We start from the raw sequence: 15,756 nt of genomic DNA, 5'->3' as shown, positions 1-15,756 counted from the left end.
TTTGTCACTGGCAGCAGCGTCACAAGTCACTAGACTTCCAGGTACCCGCAGACCTAGGCTGCCTTCTGCCTCAGGCACAGTCCCGAATCCTTTATACCAGACGCTGACACCGGGCCACTGGCGGACATTCATTTTGATCAACACAGAGGTCTGAGTGAGGGTCAGCAGGCCAGGTACGTGAAGTGAAGGCCAGGTGGGCAGGACTAAGGTTTCTTTGCCATCACCATGGAGAGAGTCTCCCCACCGGAAGAGTGGGCAGAGCTTATGATGGGCCTGGTGACAAGACTCAGCCAATGGCAGAGATCCAGTCCGCCAGGCAGATGACACAGGGTCCTCCATTGTGACCTAGGACACCTAGTGGCCACAGGATTTGAGCACACCCTGGGAAAGGCTATGCAGGCACAAGGGAGCCCCTGGAGTGGACTGCTTCACGGCATTGGCAGAGCAGGCCAGGGTCCAATTTTCCCACTTTCCTGAGGATATCAGTGCGCAAGACATCCCCACTCAGCATCTCTTGCCTCTCTCTCTGTATGTGTTCATTCTCTGAAATCTCTTCCTTCTCTCCCTGAGTCACTTCACAGCTTGGAGTGCCTGATAGAGAGCCTAGAGATGAAAGAGCAAAGGGGGAAGGCCTCTGGCTCTACTGGTTGCCCATGGGCAGAGAAGATCTGCTAGTCTATCTGGAAGGTCTAGACAGTAGTGACTGATTGGGGAGCTACATCACGGGTGGACTCTGGCCAGGTGAAGCTTGCTGACATGTGGTAGCCTCTCCGGAGACTACTAATTCTGCTGATGACACTGTATGCAAATACCCGGTTGAGTGCCACGGGCAGAAAACATTGACACATACCTGCCAGAGGCCTGTCCTGGGTCTGAAGAGTCCACCCTGGTCTCCAGGGTCTCATCATGTCAGCACACACTTTGCCTGCACACATGGAATCTGCCTTTCTCCACGAATGCCTTCTCCTGCTAGGAAACACAGGATGGCACTCAGCCAAGGGAGAGAACACGCAAAGTCAACTGAAGCTCCCATTTTCAAGATTTTGCTTCTGCTGGGCCACAGCCCCCGGTGGCACACTGCATGCACGTCACTTCTCCAAACACAAGGCCGAAATCCGGGCATCCAGGGCCCCAGCAGTCCAGAGTCTGCGGGTGGCAGCATACTCTGCGGAAGGTGACACCTCTTTGCCACGTACAGGAGGGAGGCCTGGGCCCTTGACTGGCTCCGCTAGAGCTCCACGACCTCAGCTATTTTCCCTGACCTTTGGCCCGTGCCCTCATGAGTGTGTGATCTCTAGTTACACTTCTCCTCTGACCACTCTGAATCCGTCAACTGCGGATACCTGAGCGTGGACATCAACATCTATCGCTGGCTGCAGTGTCACAGGTCACTAGGTGTCTAGGCTCAGGCTGACCTTGGCTGTCTTCTGCCCACGCAAGGAGCCTAATACTTCCAAGGAAATGAGGATGCTTGGTCAGTGGCCGACATCCTTTCTTTCATGCACAGAGCGGTCTAGATGAGGGTAAAGAGGCCAGGTAGGCCAGGTGAAGGCCGAGTGCGGGGCCTAGGGCTTCTTTCCCAATCCTCATGGAGACAGCCACCAGAAGGCTGGGCGGAACTTCTGACGGGGACGAGTCACAAACACTGAGCCAATAGGAGAAGTCCAGCCTAACCAGCCCGTTCCGCAGAGCCCTCCATTGTACCCATGGACACACAACGGCCCCTCGTGTCTTTGGCCACAAAATCGAGGGCACCAGGGAATAATTTTACAGTAGCCAACCCCTGATGTGGACACGTTCGACACACTGGGACAGCAGGCAGGTACCTCTTTTACACTTACGCTAGGATATCAGTAGACAAGGCGCCCTTCCTCAGCATCTATGGCTCCTCTCTGGATGTGTTCATTCAGAGAAATCTCTTCCTTCTACCCCTGAGACACATCACAAGTATGAGGGGCCTGACAGAGAGCCTGGAGATGAAACGGGGGAGGCTTCTGGCTGGACCGCTTCCCGGTGGGTAGACAATAGCAGGTAGTCTCTCTGGAAGGTCTTAGCTTCTGTTGATTGACATGGGCAATACAGTAGGGGCGGACCCTGGCCAGGTGGAGCTTGTGGGCAGATGCAACCTCTCAGGCTACGAATAATTCCTCTGCTGCTTTGTTTGGTGAAAACCTCCCCCGCCAACTCGGATGAGCAGAGAACATTGACCCACACCTGCCAGGGGCCTTTCCTGGGACTAAAGATCCCAACGTGGTCTCAACGTCGTCACCCTTTCGGCACACACCTTTCCTACACACATACTCCTGCCTTTCTCCGTCAGTGCCTTATCCTACTAGGAAACAAAGCATGCCACTGAAAAAGGCCAATGCTAGGGAAATTGAAGAGATGATGCCATTTTCCAAATTTTTGCTGTCTACATGTCCCCGCCTCCGGTGCAACGCAGCGTATGTGGACGGGCTCCAATGGCAAGGCCGAAATCCTGGCAGTCTGGCACTGCAGTCCAATGGTTTATGGACGTGGGGACACGGATGACCTGTTTGCCACATATAGGAGAAATCCTTGGGCCCTTCACTGGCTTGCAATTAAGCTCCACGACGTCCACTCCTTGCCCTGGCCTTTGGCTGGTGCCGCATTTAAAGTGTGCTCCGGAGCCATGTTTCTCCGCCCATCACTATCCTTCTGCCACCAGGGGATATGTGAGTGTGGGAGTCACCATCTGTCACTGGCAGCAGCGGCAGAAGTCACAAGACTTCCAGGTACCCACAGACCTAGGCTGCCTTCTGCCCCAGGCAAGGTCCCCAATCCTTTATCCCAGATGCTGACACCTGGCCACTGGCGGACATTCATTTTGATCAACACAGAGGTCTGAGTGAGGGTCAGCAGGCCAGGTAGGTGAAGTCAAGGCCAGGTGGGCGGAACTCAGGCTTCTTTGCCATCACCATGGAGACAGTCCCCCCACAGGAAGAGTGGGCAGAGCTTATGATGGGCCTGGTGACAAGACTCAGCCAATGGCAGAGATCCAGCCCAACAGGCAGATGACACAGGGCCCTCCATTGTGACCCAGGACACCTAGTGGCCACAGGATTTGAGCACACCCTGGGAAAGGCTATGCAGGCACAAGGGAGCCCCTGGTGCGGACTGCTTCAGGGCATTGTCATAGCAGGCCAGGGTCCAATTTTCCCACTTTCCTGAGGATATCAGTAGGCAAGACATCCCCACTCACCGTCTCTTGCCTGTCTCTCTGTATGTGTTCATTCTCTGAAATCTCTTCCTTCTCCTCCCAGGCACTTCACAGCTTGGAATGCCTGATAGAATGCCTAGAGACGAAAGAGCAAAGAGAGAAGGCCTCTGGCTCTACTGGTTGCCCATGGGCAGAGAAGATCTGCTAGTCTATCTGGAAGGTCTAGAGAGTAGTGATTGATTGGGGAGCTACATCCTGGGCGGACCTGGCCAGGTGAAGCTTGCTGACATGTGGCAGCCTCTCTGGAGACTACTAATTCCACTGATAACATTGTATGCAAATATCCGGGTGAGTGCCATGGGCAGAAAACATTGACATATACCTGCCAGAGGCCTATCCTGGGTCTGAAGAGTCCACCCCAGTCTCCAGCGACTCATCTCAGCACACACTTTGCCTGCACGCACGGAAACCGCCTCTCTCCACGAATGCCTTCACCTGCTAGGAAACACACGATGTCACTCAGCCAAAGGAGAGCACAGGCAAAGTCAACTGAAGCCCCCATTGTCAAGATTTTGCTTCTGCTGGGCCACAGCCCCCGGTGGCACACTGCATGCACGTCACTTCTCCGAAGACAAGGCCGAAATCCGGACAACCAGGGCCCCAGAAGTCCAGAGTCTGCAGAAGGCGGCACATGGATCGCCTCTTTGCCACATACAGGAGGGAGACCTGTGCCCTAGACTGGCTCCGCTAGAGCTCCACGACCTCAGCTATTTTCCCTGACCTTGGGCCCGTGCCCTCATGAGTGTGTGATCTCTAGTTACACTTCTCCTCCGACCACTCTGAATCCGCCACCTGCGGATACCTGAGCATGGAAATTAACACCTGTCACTCGCTGCAGTGTCACAGGTCACTAGGTGTCTAGGCTCAGACTGACCTTGGCTGTCTTCTGCCCAGGCAACTAGCCTAAGCCTTCAAAGGAAATGAGGACACGTGGTCACTGGCCGACATCCTTTAACCAACACTGAGTCCCTGGTCAGCATCCTGGAGTCCTGGCAAGAAGAGCCAGGCACCTCCAGGAGCATCTGGAGGAGGAGACAGGGGCTGAAGAATCTACCACACCTACTGGTGCTGCTACACATGTGGGAGGCCTGGCTGCAGAGATTGCAGGCATGGCCTCAGGGTCAAAGGAGAAAGCACCTGAAGACGTGCTAGGACTCTTAGACTGAGAGAAGCAGGATGTCTGGACTGCAAAATATGCACCCTTCAGGGAAGAAGTTCATTCAAGCTTCTTAAACTCACCTCACCTGGAAAATCCATCCTCTTTTAGCCTTGTGCCCCTTCCACGCCCCCTCTAGTACAAAGAGAGATGCAGCCCTACGGCACCAGGGTGGAAGAAGCCCCAGGATAGCTGTCCGAAGACATGAGGCCCACTCAAAAGCTTCCCCCGCCAAGGAGAGAAGAGGACAAGACTTACCTGCAGATGAGGTCTCAGGGCCCTGAGAATGAGCATAATGTCTGTAAGGAAAGAGAAATAGGATTTCAGTGGGACATGGAAGTCTGAGAAAGAGCCTCTGCAAAGATAGCTCTAAGGGAGGTGTGATTGTGAAGGTGGGCTCGTCACTGAGTTCTTTGTAGTACAAGGTAGCAGACAGAAGCCAGACTCTGGGGGGAACCTGCCTGCCGGTGAGCAGTGGGCATAAAACCCTAAACCAATGAGAATCGAATCCCTTCCCAGCAGCTTCTGCACAGATCAGTGATGTTTGCTTGGTCTTTCTCTTTTCTGTGGTCTAACCTGATCTGTTCTGAGATCAGAGAGTTGGAATAGAAAAGCCTGACTGAGATGAAACGAGCAAAGAGAAGACAAGGCCTCCTAAATCTGGTGAAGACAGAACACAGATAATCAAAGGTGAGGATGGGAAGAAACAGATTGAGTTCCAAGTCCCATCCACAGTATCCCAGGGCCTGGAATCCCTGGAAGTGCCAGAGGTGTGTACTCCCTGGGAGATGCGACCCCAAGTGTCAGAGGAAGCCCTACGGAGCAAGGAAGGGAGGGCAGGGCCTCTAGGATGGGCACTTCCATACAGGCTGCCCATGTGAATTTCTCAGAGTGACCGTGACAGATCCTGAGAGGGACAGTTTGAGGCAAAGGAAAGTAAGTTTTCTGAAGAGGGGTGAATTCCGCCTTCTCCTGACAATGAAACAGAAATCCCGTCCTGCTCAGAGGTACTGAGTAGGAGGGATTGTGAATTCCCATCCTGCACAGAGGTTGGCTGGGAAGTTCGACTGTCTAAAGACAATGTGGCCAAAGTCTTCTTTATCTTTCAAAGATATATCTTTAACTTCCTGCAAATTCAATCCTGGATAAAAGCCTAGAATATACAAGTGTGGGTTTTTCAGGAGAGCAACAAGGGGAGAAGGTGATAGTGACATATCAGAGAAGGAGAACAATAGTCTAAGGGTCCCTGTGTTACTTAATGAATCACAGACAGTGTCAAGCATTCTTCCTTACCTGTAGACATGCAAATGCAGTAGATGTTTTAGCAATAACTGAATTAATCCTCACAGAATTCTTTTTGGCCATTTCGAGGCATAGAGACCAGAAGAATTCATTAGTTACAAGAGCAAGCAATAATTCGCTGGTCTGAATTTTGTTCAATTTCTGTGTTTGCCCTTCACAAATGGATAAAAGTCTCTGAATCTGGCATTGAAGACAGTGTTTTCTCTATTGTTATGGATTGAATAGTGTCCCCCAAAATGTGTGTCAACCTGGCCAGGCCATGATTCCCAGTATTGTGTGGTTGTCCTGCATTTTGTGATCTGATGTGATTACTTATGTGTTGTAAATTCTAACCTCTGTGATGTTAATGAGGCGGGATTAGAGACAGTTAGGTTAATGAGGGAGGACACAATCTACAGGATAAGGGTGAGTCTTGAGTCAGTCTCTTTTGAGATACAAAGAGAAAAGTGAGCAGAAATGAGAGGGACCTCATACCACCAAGGAAGAAGTGCCTGGAGTGGAGCAGGTCCTTTTGACCCAGCGTCCACGCACTGAGAATTTCCTAGGCCAGGGGAAGATGGATGACAAGGACTTTCCCCCAGAGCCACAAAGAGAGAAAGCTTTCTCCTAGAGCTGGTGTCCTGACTTCAAACTTCTTGCTTCTTAAACTGTGAGAGAATAAGTTTCTGTTTGTTAAAGGCATCCACTTGTGGAATCTCTGCTATAGCCACACTAGATAACTAAAAAACACATATATAAAATAGTCAAAAAAAAAAAATGTTTCAAATACACACACATACACGTATGATGTTATTAAACTTTAAAAGATGTTACATTCTTATAACACATTTAACAACAGAGATTTGTATACAGAAGTTATAATAAGAGCCATCCCCACATAATTATATTGTACCTGCTCCCCCAAAGTGTCCAGTGTCCAAAGATACATATGTACCCTTTTACACACTTCTTTTTGCTTGGACACATGTAAGTACATTCATTTGTTTGTTTTTATGGAAATTAGGTCACATTCTACCCATGTTTTCCTCTGAATCACTCTTCACTTGACAATTTTTCATGGTTCCTCTAAATCAGCAGACATGGAAGAAGCACTCTTTTTGGTTCTTCTTATTTTTAACTCCCACCACTCTTCTGTCAGTTTGTTGTACTGTGGTGGCTTGCATGTTGCTGTGATGTTAGAAGCTATGCCACCGGTATTTCAAATACCACCAGGTTCACCCATGGTAGACTGGTTTGAGTGGAGCTCTGGATTTAGACAGACTAGGAAAAAGGACCTAGTGATCTATTTCTAAAAAAAACTGGCCAGTGAAATCTTACGAATAGTACTGGAACACTGTCTGACTGAATGACAGAGGATAACCCCTTAGGTTGGAAGGCACTCAAAATACAAGTGGGGAAGAGCTACCTCCTCAAAGTAGATCCCAGTTTAATGACGTTTCCTGATGGGCACAACTCATAATGAGAAGAAACTGATGCAAATATCCTTTAATAATCAGAATGTGGAATGAAGGAAGTATGAATCTAGGGAAATTGGAAGTCATCAAAAATGAAATGGAATGCATAAAGGTCAGTAATCCAAGGCATTAGTGAGCTGAAATAGCTTGGTTTTGGACATTTTAAAGTAGACAATGATATGTTCTACTATGCCAGGATTGAGATACTGAAGAGAACGGCATCATATTCATCGATAAAAAGAACATTTCAAGATCTTTTCTGAAGTAGAACACTACGAACAATAGGATAATATCCACAGGCCTACTAGGAAGACCAGTTAATAAGACTATTATTCAAATTTACACACAAATCATGAATGTGAAAGATGAAGAAGTTGAAGGTTTTTACCAAGTTCCGCAGTTTGAAACTGATCAAACGTGATGCATTAATCAATCAAGATGTACTGATAATTACGTAATTAGGATGCGAAGTTGAAAACAAAGCAGACAAATCAGCAGTTGGAAAATAAGGTATTGATGATAGAAATGACAATGAAGCTTACATGATAGAATTTGGCAAGACCAATGACTTATTCATTGCACATACCTTTCGTCAGGAACATAAATGGTGACTATACTCATGAACTATTCCAGGCAGAATAGATAGGAATCAAATTTGTGGAAGGTGATGATGGAGAAGGTCAATATCATGAGTCAGAATCAGGCCAGGGGCTGACCGCAGAACAGATGATCAGTTGCTCATATTCACGTTCAAGTAGAAGCTGAAGAAAATTAAAACAAGTCCATGAGTCAAAGTATGCCCTTGAGTATATCAAACCTGAATTTAGAGACCATCTCAAGAATAGATTTGATGCACTGCACACTAATGATCGAAGACCAGATTAGTTGTGGGATGATAGCAAGGACATCATATATGAAAAAAACAAAAAGTCATTAGAAAGACAGGAAAGAAAGAAAAGACCAAAGAGGATGTCACAAGAGACTCTGAATCTTGCTCTTGAATGTACAGTAGCTAAAGAGAATGGAAGGAAAAATAAAGTAAAAGAGCTCAACAGAATACCTGAAAGCGAAGCTGGAGAAGACAAAGTATGATAATAATAATGTGAACAGATCTGGAGTTAGAAAACCAAAAGGGAAGAAAACACCTGGCATTTCTCAAGCTGAAAGAACTGAAGGAAATATTCAAGCCTCTAGGTGCAATACTGAAGGAAGGATTCTATGGGGAAAATATCGAACAACACAGGAAACATCAAAAGAAGACGGAAGGAATACACAGACTCAATACACCAAAAAGAATTGGTCGACATTCAACCATTTCAGGAGGTAGCATTGGATCAAGAGCTGATGGTACTGAAGGAAGAACTCCAACCTGCACTGAAGGCATTGGCAAAAAAACACGGCTCCAGGAACTGATGGAGTACCAAATGAGATGTTTCAACACAGGGACGCAGTGCTGGAGGCGCTCACTTGACTATTCCAATATATTTGGAAGACAGCTACCTGACCAAATGACTGAAAGAGATCTACATGTGTACCCATTTCAAAGAGAGGTGGTCCAACGCAATGCGGAAATTATCGAGCAATGTCATTAACATCCCACGCAAGAAAAATTTTGCTGAATATAATTTAAAAACAGTTGCAGCAGTACACAGATAGGCAACTACCAAAAATTCAAGCTGGATTCAGAGGAAGACATGGAATGTGGGATATCATTTCTGATGTCTGATGGATCTTGGCTGAAAGTAGAGAATATCAGTAAGATGTTTACCTATTTTTGTTTCCTATACAAGCACACTCAACTGTGTGGCTCATGACAAATTATGGATAGCTTAGCAAAGAATGGGAATTCCAGAACACTTAACTGTAGTCATGCGGAATATCTACGTAGACCAAGAGGCAGTCATTTGAGTAGGGCAAGGTGATACTCTGTGGTTTAAAATCAGAAAGTTATGTGTCATGGTGGTATCCTTTCACCATACTTACTCAATCTGTATGCTGAGCAAACATTCTGAGAAGCTGGTCTCGAAGAACAAGAACATGGCATTAGTTTTGGAGAAAGATTCACTAACAACCTATGATATGCAGCTGATACGACCTTGCTTGCTGAAAGTAAAGAGGACTTGAAGCAGTTGCTGATGAAGAGCAACCACTACAGCCTTCACTATGGATTACACCTCAACATAAAGAAAACAAAAATTCTCACAACTGGACCAGTAAGCAACACCATGATAAACAGAGAAAATACTGAAGTCATCAAGCATTTCATTTAACTTGAATCCATAATCAATGCCCACAGAAGCAGCAGTCAAGAATTCAAACAATGTATTGCATTGGGCAAATCTGTTGCAAAAGACCTCCTTAAAGTGTTGAGAAAGAAAGATGTCACTTTGAGGACTAAGGTGTGCCTGAGCAAAGCCATGATATTTTCTATCACCTCACATGCTTGAGCAAGTTAGACAATGAATACGGAAAACCGAAGAACTGATTCATTTAAAATATGGTGTTGGCAAAGAATACTGAATATACCATGGACTGCCAGAAGAATAAACAAAACCATCTTGGAAGAAGTACACCAAGAATGCACCTTAGAAGCAAGGATGGCGAGACTTCGTCTCACGTGCCTTGGACATATTTTCAGGAGGGACCTGTCCCAGGAGAGGCTCATCATGCTTGGAAAAGCTGAGGGTCAGAAAAAAAGAGGAAGGCGCTCAACAACATGAACTGACACAATGGCTGCAAGAATGGGCTCAAACATAGCAATGATTGTGAGGATGGTTCAGGATCAGGTGGTGTTTCATTCTGTTTTACACAGGATCGATGGCATCTAACAGCCACAACTAACATATGTATGCGTGTATGTGTGTGTGTATATATATATATACCCATTGCCATCGAGTCGTTTCCAACTCATAGTGACCCTACAGGACAAAGTAGAACTGCCCCACAGAGTTCCCAAGGAGCGCCTGGTGGATTCGAACTGCTAACCTTTTGGTTAGCAGCTATAGCTATTAACCATTATGCGACTAGGGTTTCCATATATATATATATATATATATATATATATATTCTCTTCACTAGTTTTGCATCTCTAGAGATCCCAGGCTAAGACATTTGGTACCTACTGTGGTTCTAGAGGAACCAAATCTTAAGGATGAGTTTTCTGAATTGATTCTCAAGTCTGGCTAGTCTTAAAGGCACTGATGACTGTCTCCAGTAGTAAACAGGCTATTGCTAATCCATGGTGGGAGGTGACAATAGAAATACGCAAAATACTACTACCACTGGATCAAATATTTGTGAGAGACAAGGCTCTGCCTGATTACATATTTGATACTTTTCTATAATTTTGTCAGAATAAGAATAATAAGGAAGCTGCTTGGTTAGTCCTGCTTTTGCTAGCCACACTGGTGAATGAAAGAAATGGGCTCAAAGCTGAAGCACCACATACAAGATCTGAAAGCTGCCACTTGTGCCCAGAAAGAAAACCATATTTCTTATAGTAACAAGGCTAATGCTGCCAAAAATAAACTCAGATTCTTATCATAAGAGTGACTGAATTAAAGCGCTAGTTGAATATCCAGCCTCAAATGGTGTCTGAAGTTAGAGTGAGGGCACTGATTGGGAAGAAATGGGATCCTGAAACTCAGGATGAGGACATATGGGCAGACAGGAAGCGGGGGACAATGAACCTCCAATTTCTATTGAATCGCTCTTCCTAACAGAACCAGACCTCTTACTCCCATCTGAAGAGATTCTCTAACTCTGCCGCTAAGGCACCCTTCCCAGTAAAACAATTATCCCTTCCACCTCCATCTGATGAGATTACCCCAGCTGTGCCTGAAGTGTCTTGTTTGAGTTATCTCCTGGGGTGGTATCTGGGGCATTGCCTGGGGCATCACCTTAGGCAGATGTCTTATAAGACACGGCTGAACATCCCACTGCCACTGCCCATTTTTGCTTCTAGACCTATACCTAGACTTCAGTCCCAACAAGCCCCAAAAGGTGAACTATGAAGTGTGACCCAGGAGAAGGTATGCTAAACTCCAAAAGAACTACTTGATTTTTCTAATATATATATACAGAAACCTGGTGAATATGTGTGGGAATGGCTATTATGGGTGTGGGATAACGGTGCAAGCAACATAAAGGTGGATTAGTCTAAGTTTATTGATATAGACCCAGGAAGCATAGATTCTTCATTCAGTGTTTCAGCTTCAGAGGTTAGAAAAGGATCTCATAGTTTATTTGGTTGGTTTACTGAAGCATGGATTAAGTGGTGGCCTACAATAAATCAAGTGGAAATGGCAGATCTGCCATTGTATACTGTAGGAGAAGGTAACCAAAGGCTGAGGGAAACTGGCAGGTTAGAATGGATTTATTAGGCTGGACCCACAGACCCACACACGGAGTGCCCAGAGGGCTCTCTTTTTACCATAGCAGTGAGGTACAAATTTGTGCAGCAAGCCCCAGCATTATTGAAGACTTCTGTGGTTGCTATTTTATGTAAGTAAGAGTCCACAGTGAGAACTGCCCTAACTGAATTAAGACACCTAACTACAATGCAGTTGACTGGACCCCATGGTGGTAACAGCCAAGTGGTGGCACTCAATGAACAAAGACAAGGTGGGTGTGGTTACCATAACAGACAGTAGAGTCAAAGCAGTAATCAGAATAGTCTGCTCACATGGATTTATGGCAATGGCTACTTAGTCATAGTGTCCCTGGGAGTGAAAGAGCTGGGAAATGTACATCTCCTGGTACCTAGTGTCTTAGCTATCTAGTGCTCCTGTAACAGAAATACCACAAACGGATGACTTTAACAAAGAAAATTATTCCCTCACAGTCCAGGAGGCTTTATAAGTCCAAATTCAGGGTGCCAATTCCAGGGGAAGACTTTTTCTCTCTGTCACTCCTAGGGGAAGGTCTTTGTCACCAGTCTTCCCCTGGACAAGAAGGTTCTCAGCACAGGGATCCTAGGTCCAAAGGATGCACTGCTCCTGACACTTCTTTCTTGGTGGTACTGAGGTCCCCCGTCTCTCTGCTCTTTTCTCTTTTATATCTCAAAAGAGACTGACTTAAAACACAACTTAATCTTGTAGATTGAGCCCGGCCTCCTTAACATAACTGCTTCAAATTTTCGCTCATTAACATCATAGAGGTAGGATTTACAATACATTGGAAAATCACATCAGCTGACAAAATGGTGGATAATCGCACAATACTGGGAAGCATGGCCTAGTCAAGCTGATATATACATTTTGGGAAGACAGAGTTTAATCCATAACACCTAGTATGCAGCTATCGACCTGTTAATGCCTTTTTCTCCATACCCATTTGGAAGTATCACCAGAAACAGTGTGCCTTCTCTCTGACCTAAGTATATAAGGACGAAATAATATAGAGGAATCTCTGTTACATTTTCTCCATCTTACCGTTATTTGGCCTCATAGGCAGACCCAGTCACTTAATTGCACGGCAGAATGAAGAGATTAAAGCCCAACATTCTTGCCAGTGGACCAGGAAGGTAGCTGCTCAGACATCAGAGAGCCTCAGAGAGACAGAGACCAGGTGGCTCAAGAGAGGGATACCATAAAGTTGTTTTTCATACCCCCCTCCACTCCCATAGTTGCATATGCTTTCCTCTGACCCCAAGAAGTAGATCAATCCTTTGAGAACTGCATTATGGGTTAGAACACCAACAAGGTCCCAGACTGAGTGACACTCCCATAGATTACATCCAAATATCATTGCAAAGTCTTCAAAATCTGAACTGACATCTGAGCCACAGCATCCAGAAGTTGGGAAAGAACATGCAGCCTGAACATAACTGGGTCAAGTGATTGCTAAAACAAACAACATCAACATTTTCTGTAAGATTGAAGTAAGACATAGTCTTAGAATCATAGACAAAAACTTTAAAAAGCTACTTTAACCATGCTCAAAGAAGTAACAGTCACACCTTAGAAAAATAGAAAAATACATAGAAACCATTCACAAATGAAAATTTTAGACAGGAAAAATAGAGATAAAAAATTCACTTGATCAGCGGAATGCTGTTGACAGACAAAAGGATCAATGAGATGAAAATAGTTCAATTGAAAATATCCAATCTGAAAACAGAGGACAAATATTGAAAAAAAAAATGAACAGAGCCTCAAAAAAATCCAAAAATATCTAACATTTATTTATTGGAATTCCATAAGGTGTAGAGAAAATATGTGGTGTAGAAAAAAGTATCTGAAGAAATACTGGCTGAACACTTTCCCAATTTGTTGAAAGACATAAACTTACAGATTCAAGAAGCTATGCAAACTCCAACAAGTTCAACTCACATAATTTTACGCCCAAATGCCTCACTGTCAATTGTGGAATAACAAGGACCAAGAAAATATCTTCAAAGAAGCTAGAGAGAAAACAACTCATCTCACACAGGAGAAACAATTGGAATGACTCTGTATTCATCATCTGTAGCCATGGAGGCCAAAAGGCTGTGAAAACAACATTTTTTCAACACTGAAAGAAAAGAAACATTAACCCAGTGTTCTATAGGCTGTTATTTCTTTCATGAGTAAAGGAAAAATATTGACATTCTCAGGTGAAGGACGCTTAAGAGAATTCATCGCCACCAGACTTGTTCTAAATGAAACACTAAGGAAGTTCTTCAGGTGGTAGACTTGGAATTCAGGAGTTATGGAAAGCAACAAAGTCGAAAGTACCTTCTGAAGTTTGCCGATCAGCCAAAGATTAGACAGGTCTATAAAACAAACAATAACACACGTGAAGAAAGTGTTTCTTAGTTCAATCGTGTGTATGAGACCAAAAGTACAAAACCTGCCCAAAAGCACAGAAAAGAGGGCAGGACGGAACAGGAATCATGGCGGATGGAAACGGGGAACCGGAGCATAGAAGAGAATATGGACACATCATGAATATTGCCACCAATGTCACAAAACAATTGTGTATAAATGGCTGAACAAGAAAGTAATTTGCTCTGTAAAGTTTCAAATAAAGCACAATAAAAAATTTTTAAAAAGTGGTAGGTATCTGGGTAAACATATTATGCCAACCCTGCTGTCACTGCACAACATGGTGCAGGACTCCCCTCTTTGGAAAGACTTTCTAGCCTATTGCAAACACTTTGGAATATACTCTTGGTGGCAAATTAGTATTAGAGAATGGGATTATTTTGAAAATATGAGATGTCTGTACTCATGTCTGGTGAATAAACTGGATAATAAAATTTTCAGAGCGAAATGAGATGTTCTAACAGAAAAATAGGCCTGAATTCCCACGTGGGCCATGAGGCTAATCTGAAGGCCTTTCCCAGAGAGGCATTTCAGGCACTTCTAGAGCAGCAGGAGCACTGGGGAATGCATGTATCAACCTCCCCCAGGGCCTTCTCTGAGGAGTAAGTACCTGCTTTAGTACTAAGCTTAGGGGTTCATAAATAGTCATTCTGCATAAGGTCTTCAGGTTCAAGTCTGTAATCCAGCTGGGATTCTGTGTGTGCTGCATCTCTGCATCAAAAGAACATGCTTCTAGAAGCAGAATGCCAGGAGAGAGGCGGTTGGGCAGTTGGGGGTGGGGGGTGCTGCGCAGACAGGGGTGCCCAAGGGAGGCACAATATAGTCATTCTGCAGCAGGTCTAGTCATTCTGCATAAGAATTAGAATGCTTCTGTCAATGCATAATAGTTTACATGCAGGACATAAACAAAGTGACTGAAGGACAAAGTCGAATAGTAAACCAAGCCACTCCCTGTCAATCCTTACCTGAGAGGGTCTTCATGAAGACTTCCGGGGATGGAGAAGGACACAGTAAATGCTGATTTATTTTACCTCTTCCTTCCTCAAGAAACAGGAACTGGTGTTAAGATGTCAGGTGTCAAGCCCCAAACTCCTCTTCTGGTCTGTATTTAAGCTGTATAATAAAACTGGGATCAGGCAATCAGCCGTGAGCAGACAGACCCAGAGTATTCCCAGTGCCCCACATCTTTGAGCTCCAGTGAGATCCTGTTCTTAGTCACTAGATTAGCAGAGGAGCTGAAAGACTGAAATTCCGTGTTTTAAGGCAACTTGGGCTTCAAACAGTCACTTATTGCTAAAGTCATATTTCTCTGTGTTAATTTATGATCCTTAACTCAAATCCGGAGTTTGGAGCTCATTTTGATAACTCCTCATTAGTCTGCATAGACTAGAGTCTGCTCACAGTCAGTGATGACAATGGAGGAAACAAAGTCCCTAGCCCAGAGGAGGGACTGCTCCCCATATTTGGGGAAATGCCCCTGGGAAGCATTGGCGAGGTGCACTTTGGCCTCTGTGGCTTTGCCTTCTGCTCCTGGAATTGCACCCTGGGGGCCTCCATATGCAGACCCAGAGTCCGTGGGTGACCACAACTCCCCCGTTCTGGGTCATCGTCCGGACACACGTTGCGATATGCTTCCTGCCCTCCTTTCCAGCATAAGCGCTGCGATCACAAGTGGCAGAACCAGTTCTCAGGTCCAGACCCTAGACCTTGCCCTCCTTGGCCTTAGGCTTCCCCTAGTCCTGGTGGAACCTGCAAGCCTGGCGGATGCGAGGTTAGCACCCAGCTGGGTGGGCTTGG

General features: G+C 45.4%; 1 long non-coding RNA gene across 1 annotated transcript; it reads right to left on the bottom strand.

The window, feature by feature from the left end:
* Positions 1-642: 642 nt before the first annotated feature.
* On the bottom strand, positions 643-15,427 carry LOC135230264 (uncharacterized). Its single transcript, XR_010320896.1, has 4 exons — positions 14,925-15,427; positions 7,740-7,914; positions 4,656-4,696; positions 643-3,679 (listed from the first exon to the last, which is right to left on the bottom strand). It is a non-coding gene; the product is annotated as an uncharacterized LOC135230264 (long non-coding RNA).
* Positions 15,428-15,756: the final 329 nt, after the last annotated feature.

This window comes from Loxodonta africana, unplaced genomic scaffold (genome assembly GCF_030014295.1).
Source record: "Loxodonta africana isolate mLoxAfr1 unplaced genomic scaffold, mLoxAfr1.hap2 scaffold_92, whole genome shotgun sequence".
Classification (NCBI taxonomy): domain Eukaryota; kingdom Metazoa; phylum Chordata; class Mammalia; order Proboscidea; family Elephantidae; genus Loxodonta; species Loxodonta africana.
The sequence above is the reverse complement of the archived record's forward strand: the minus strand, read 5'-3'. Positions and strand labels throughout refer to the sequence as shown.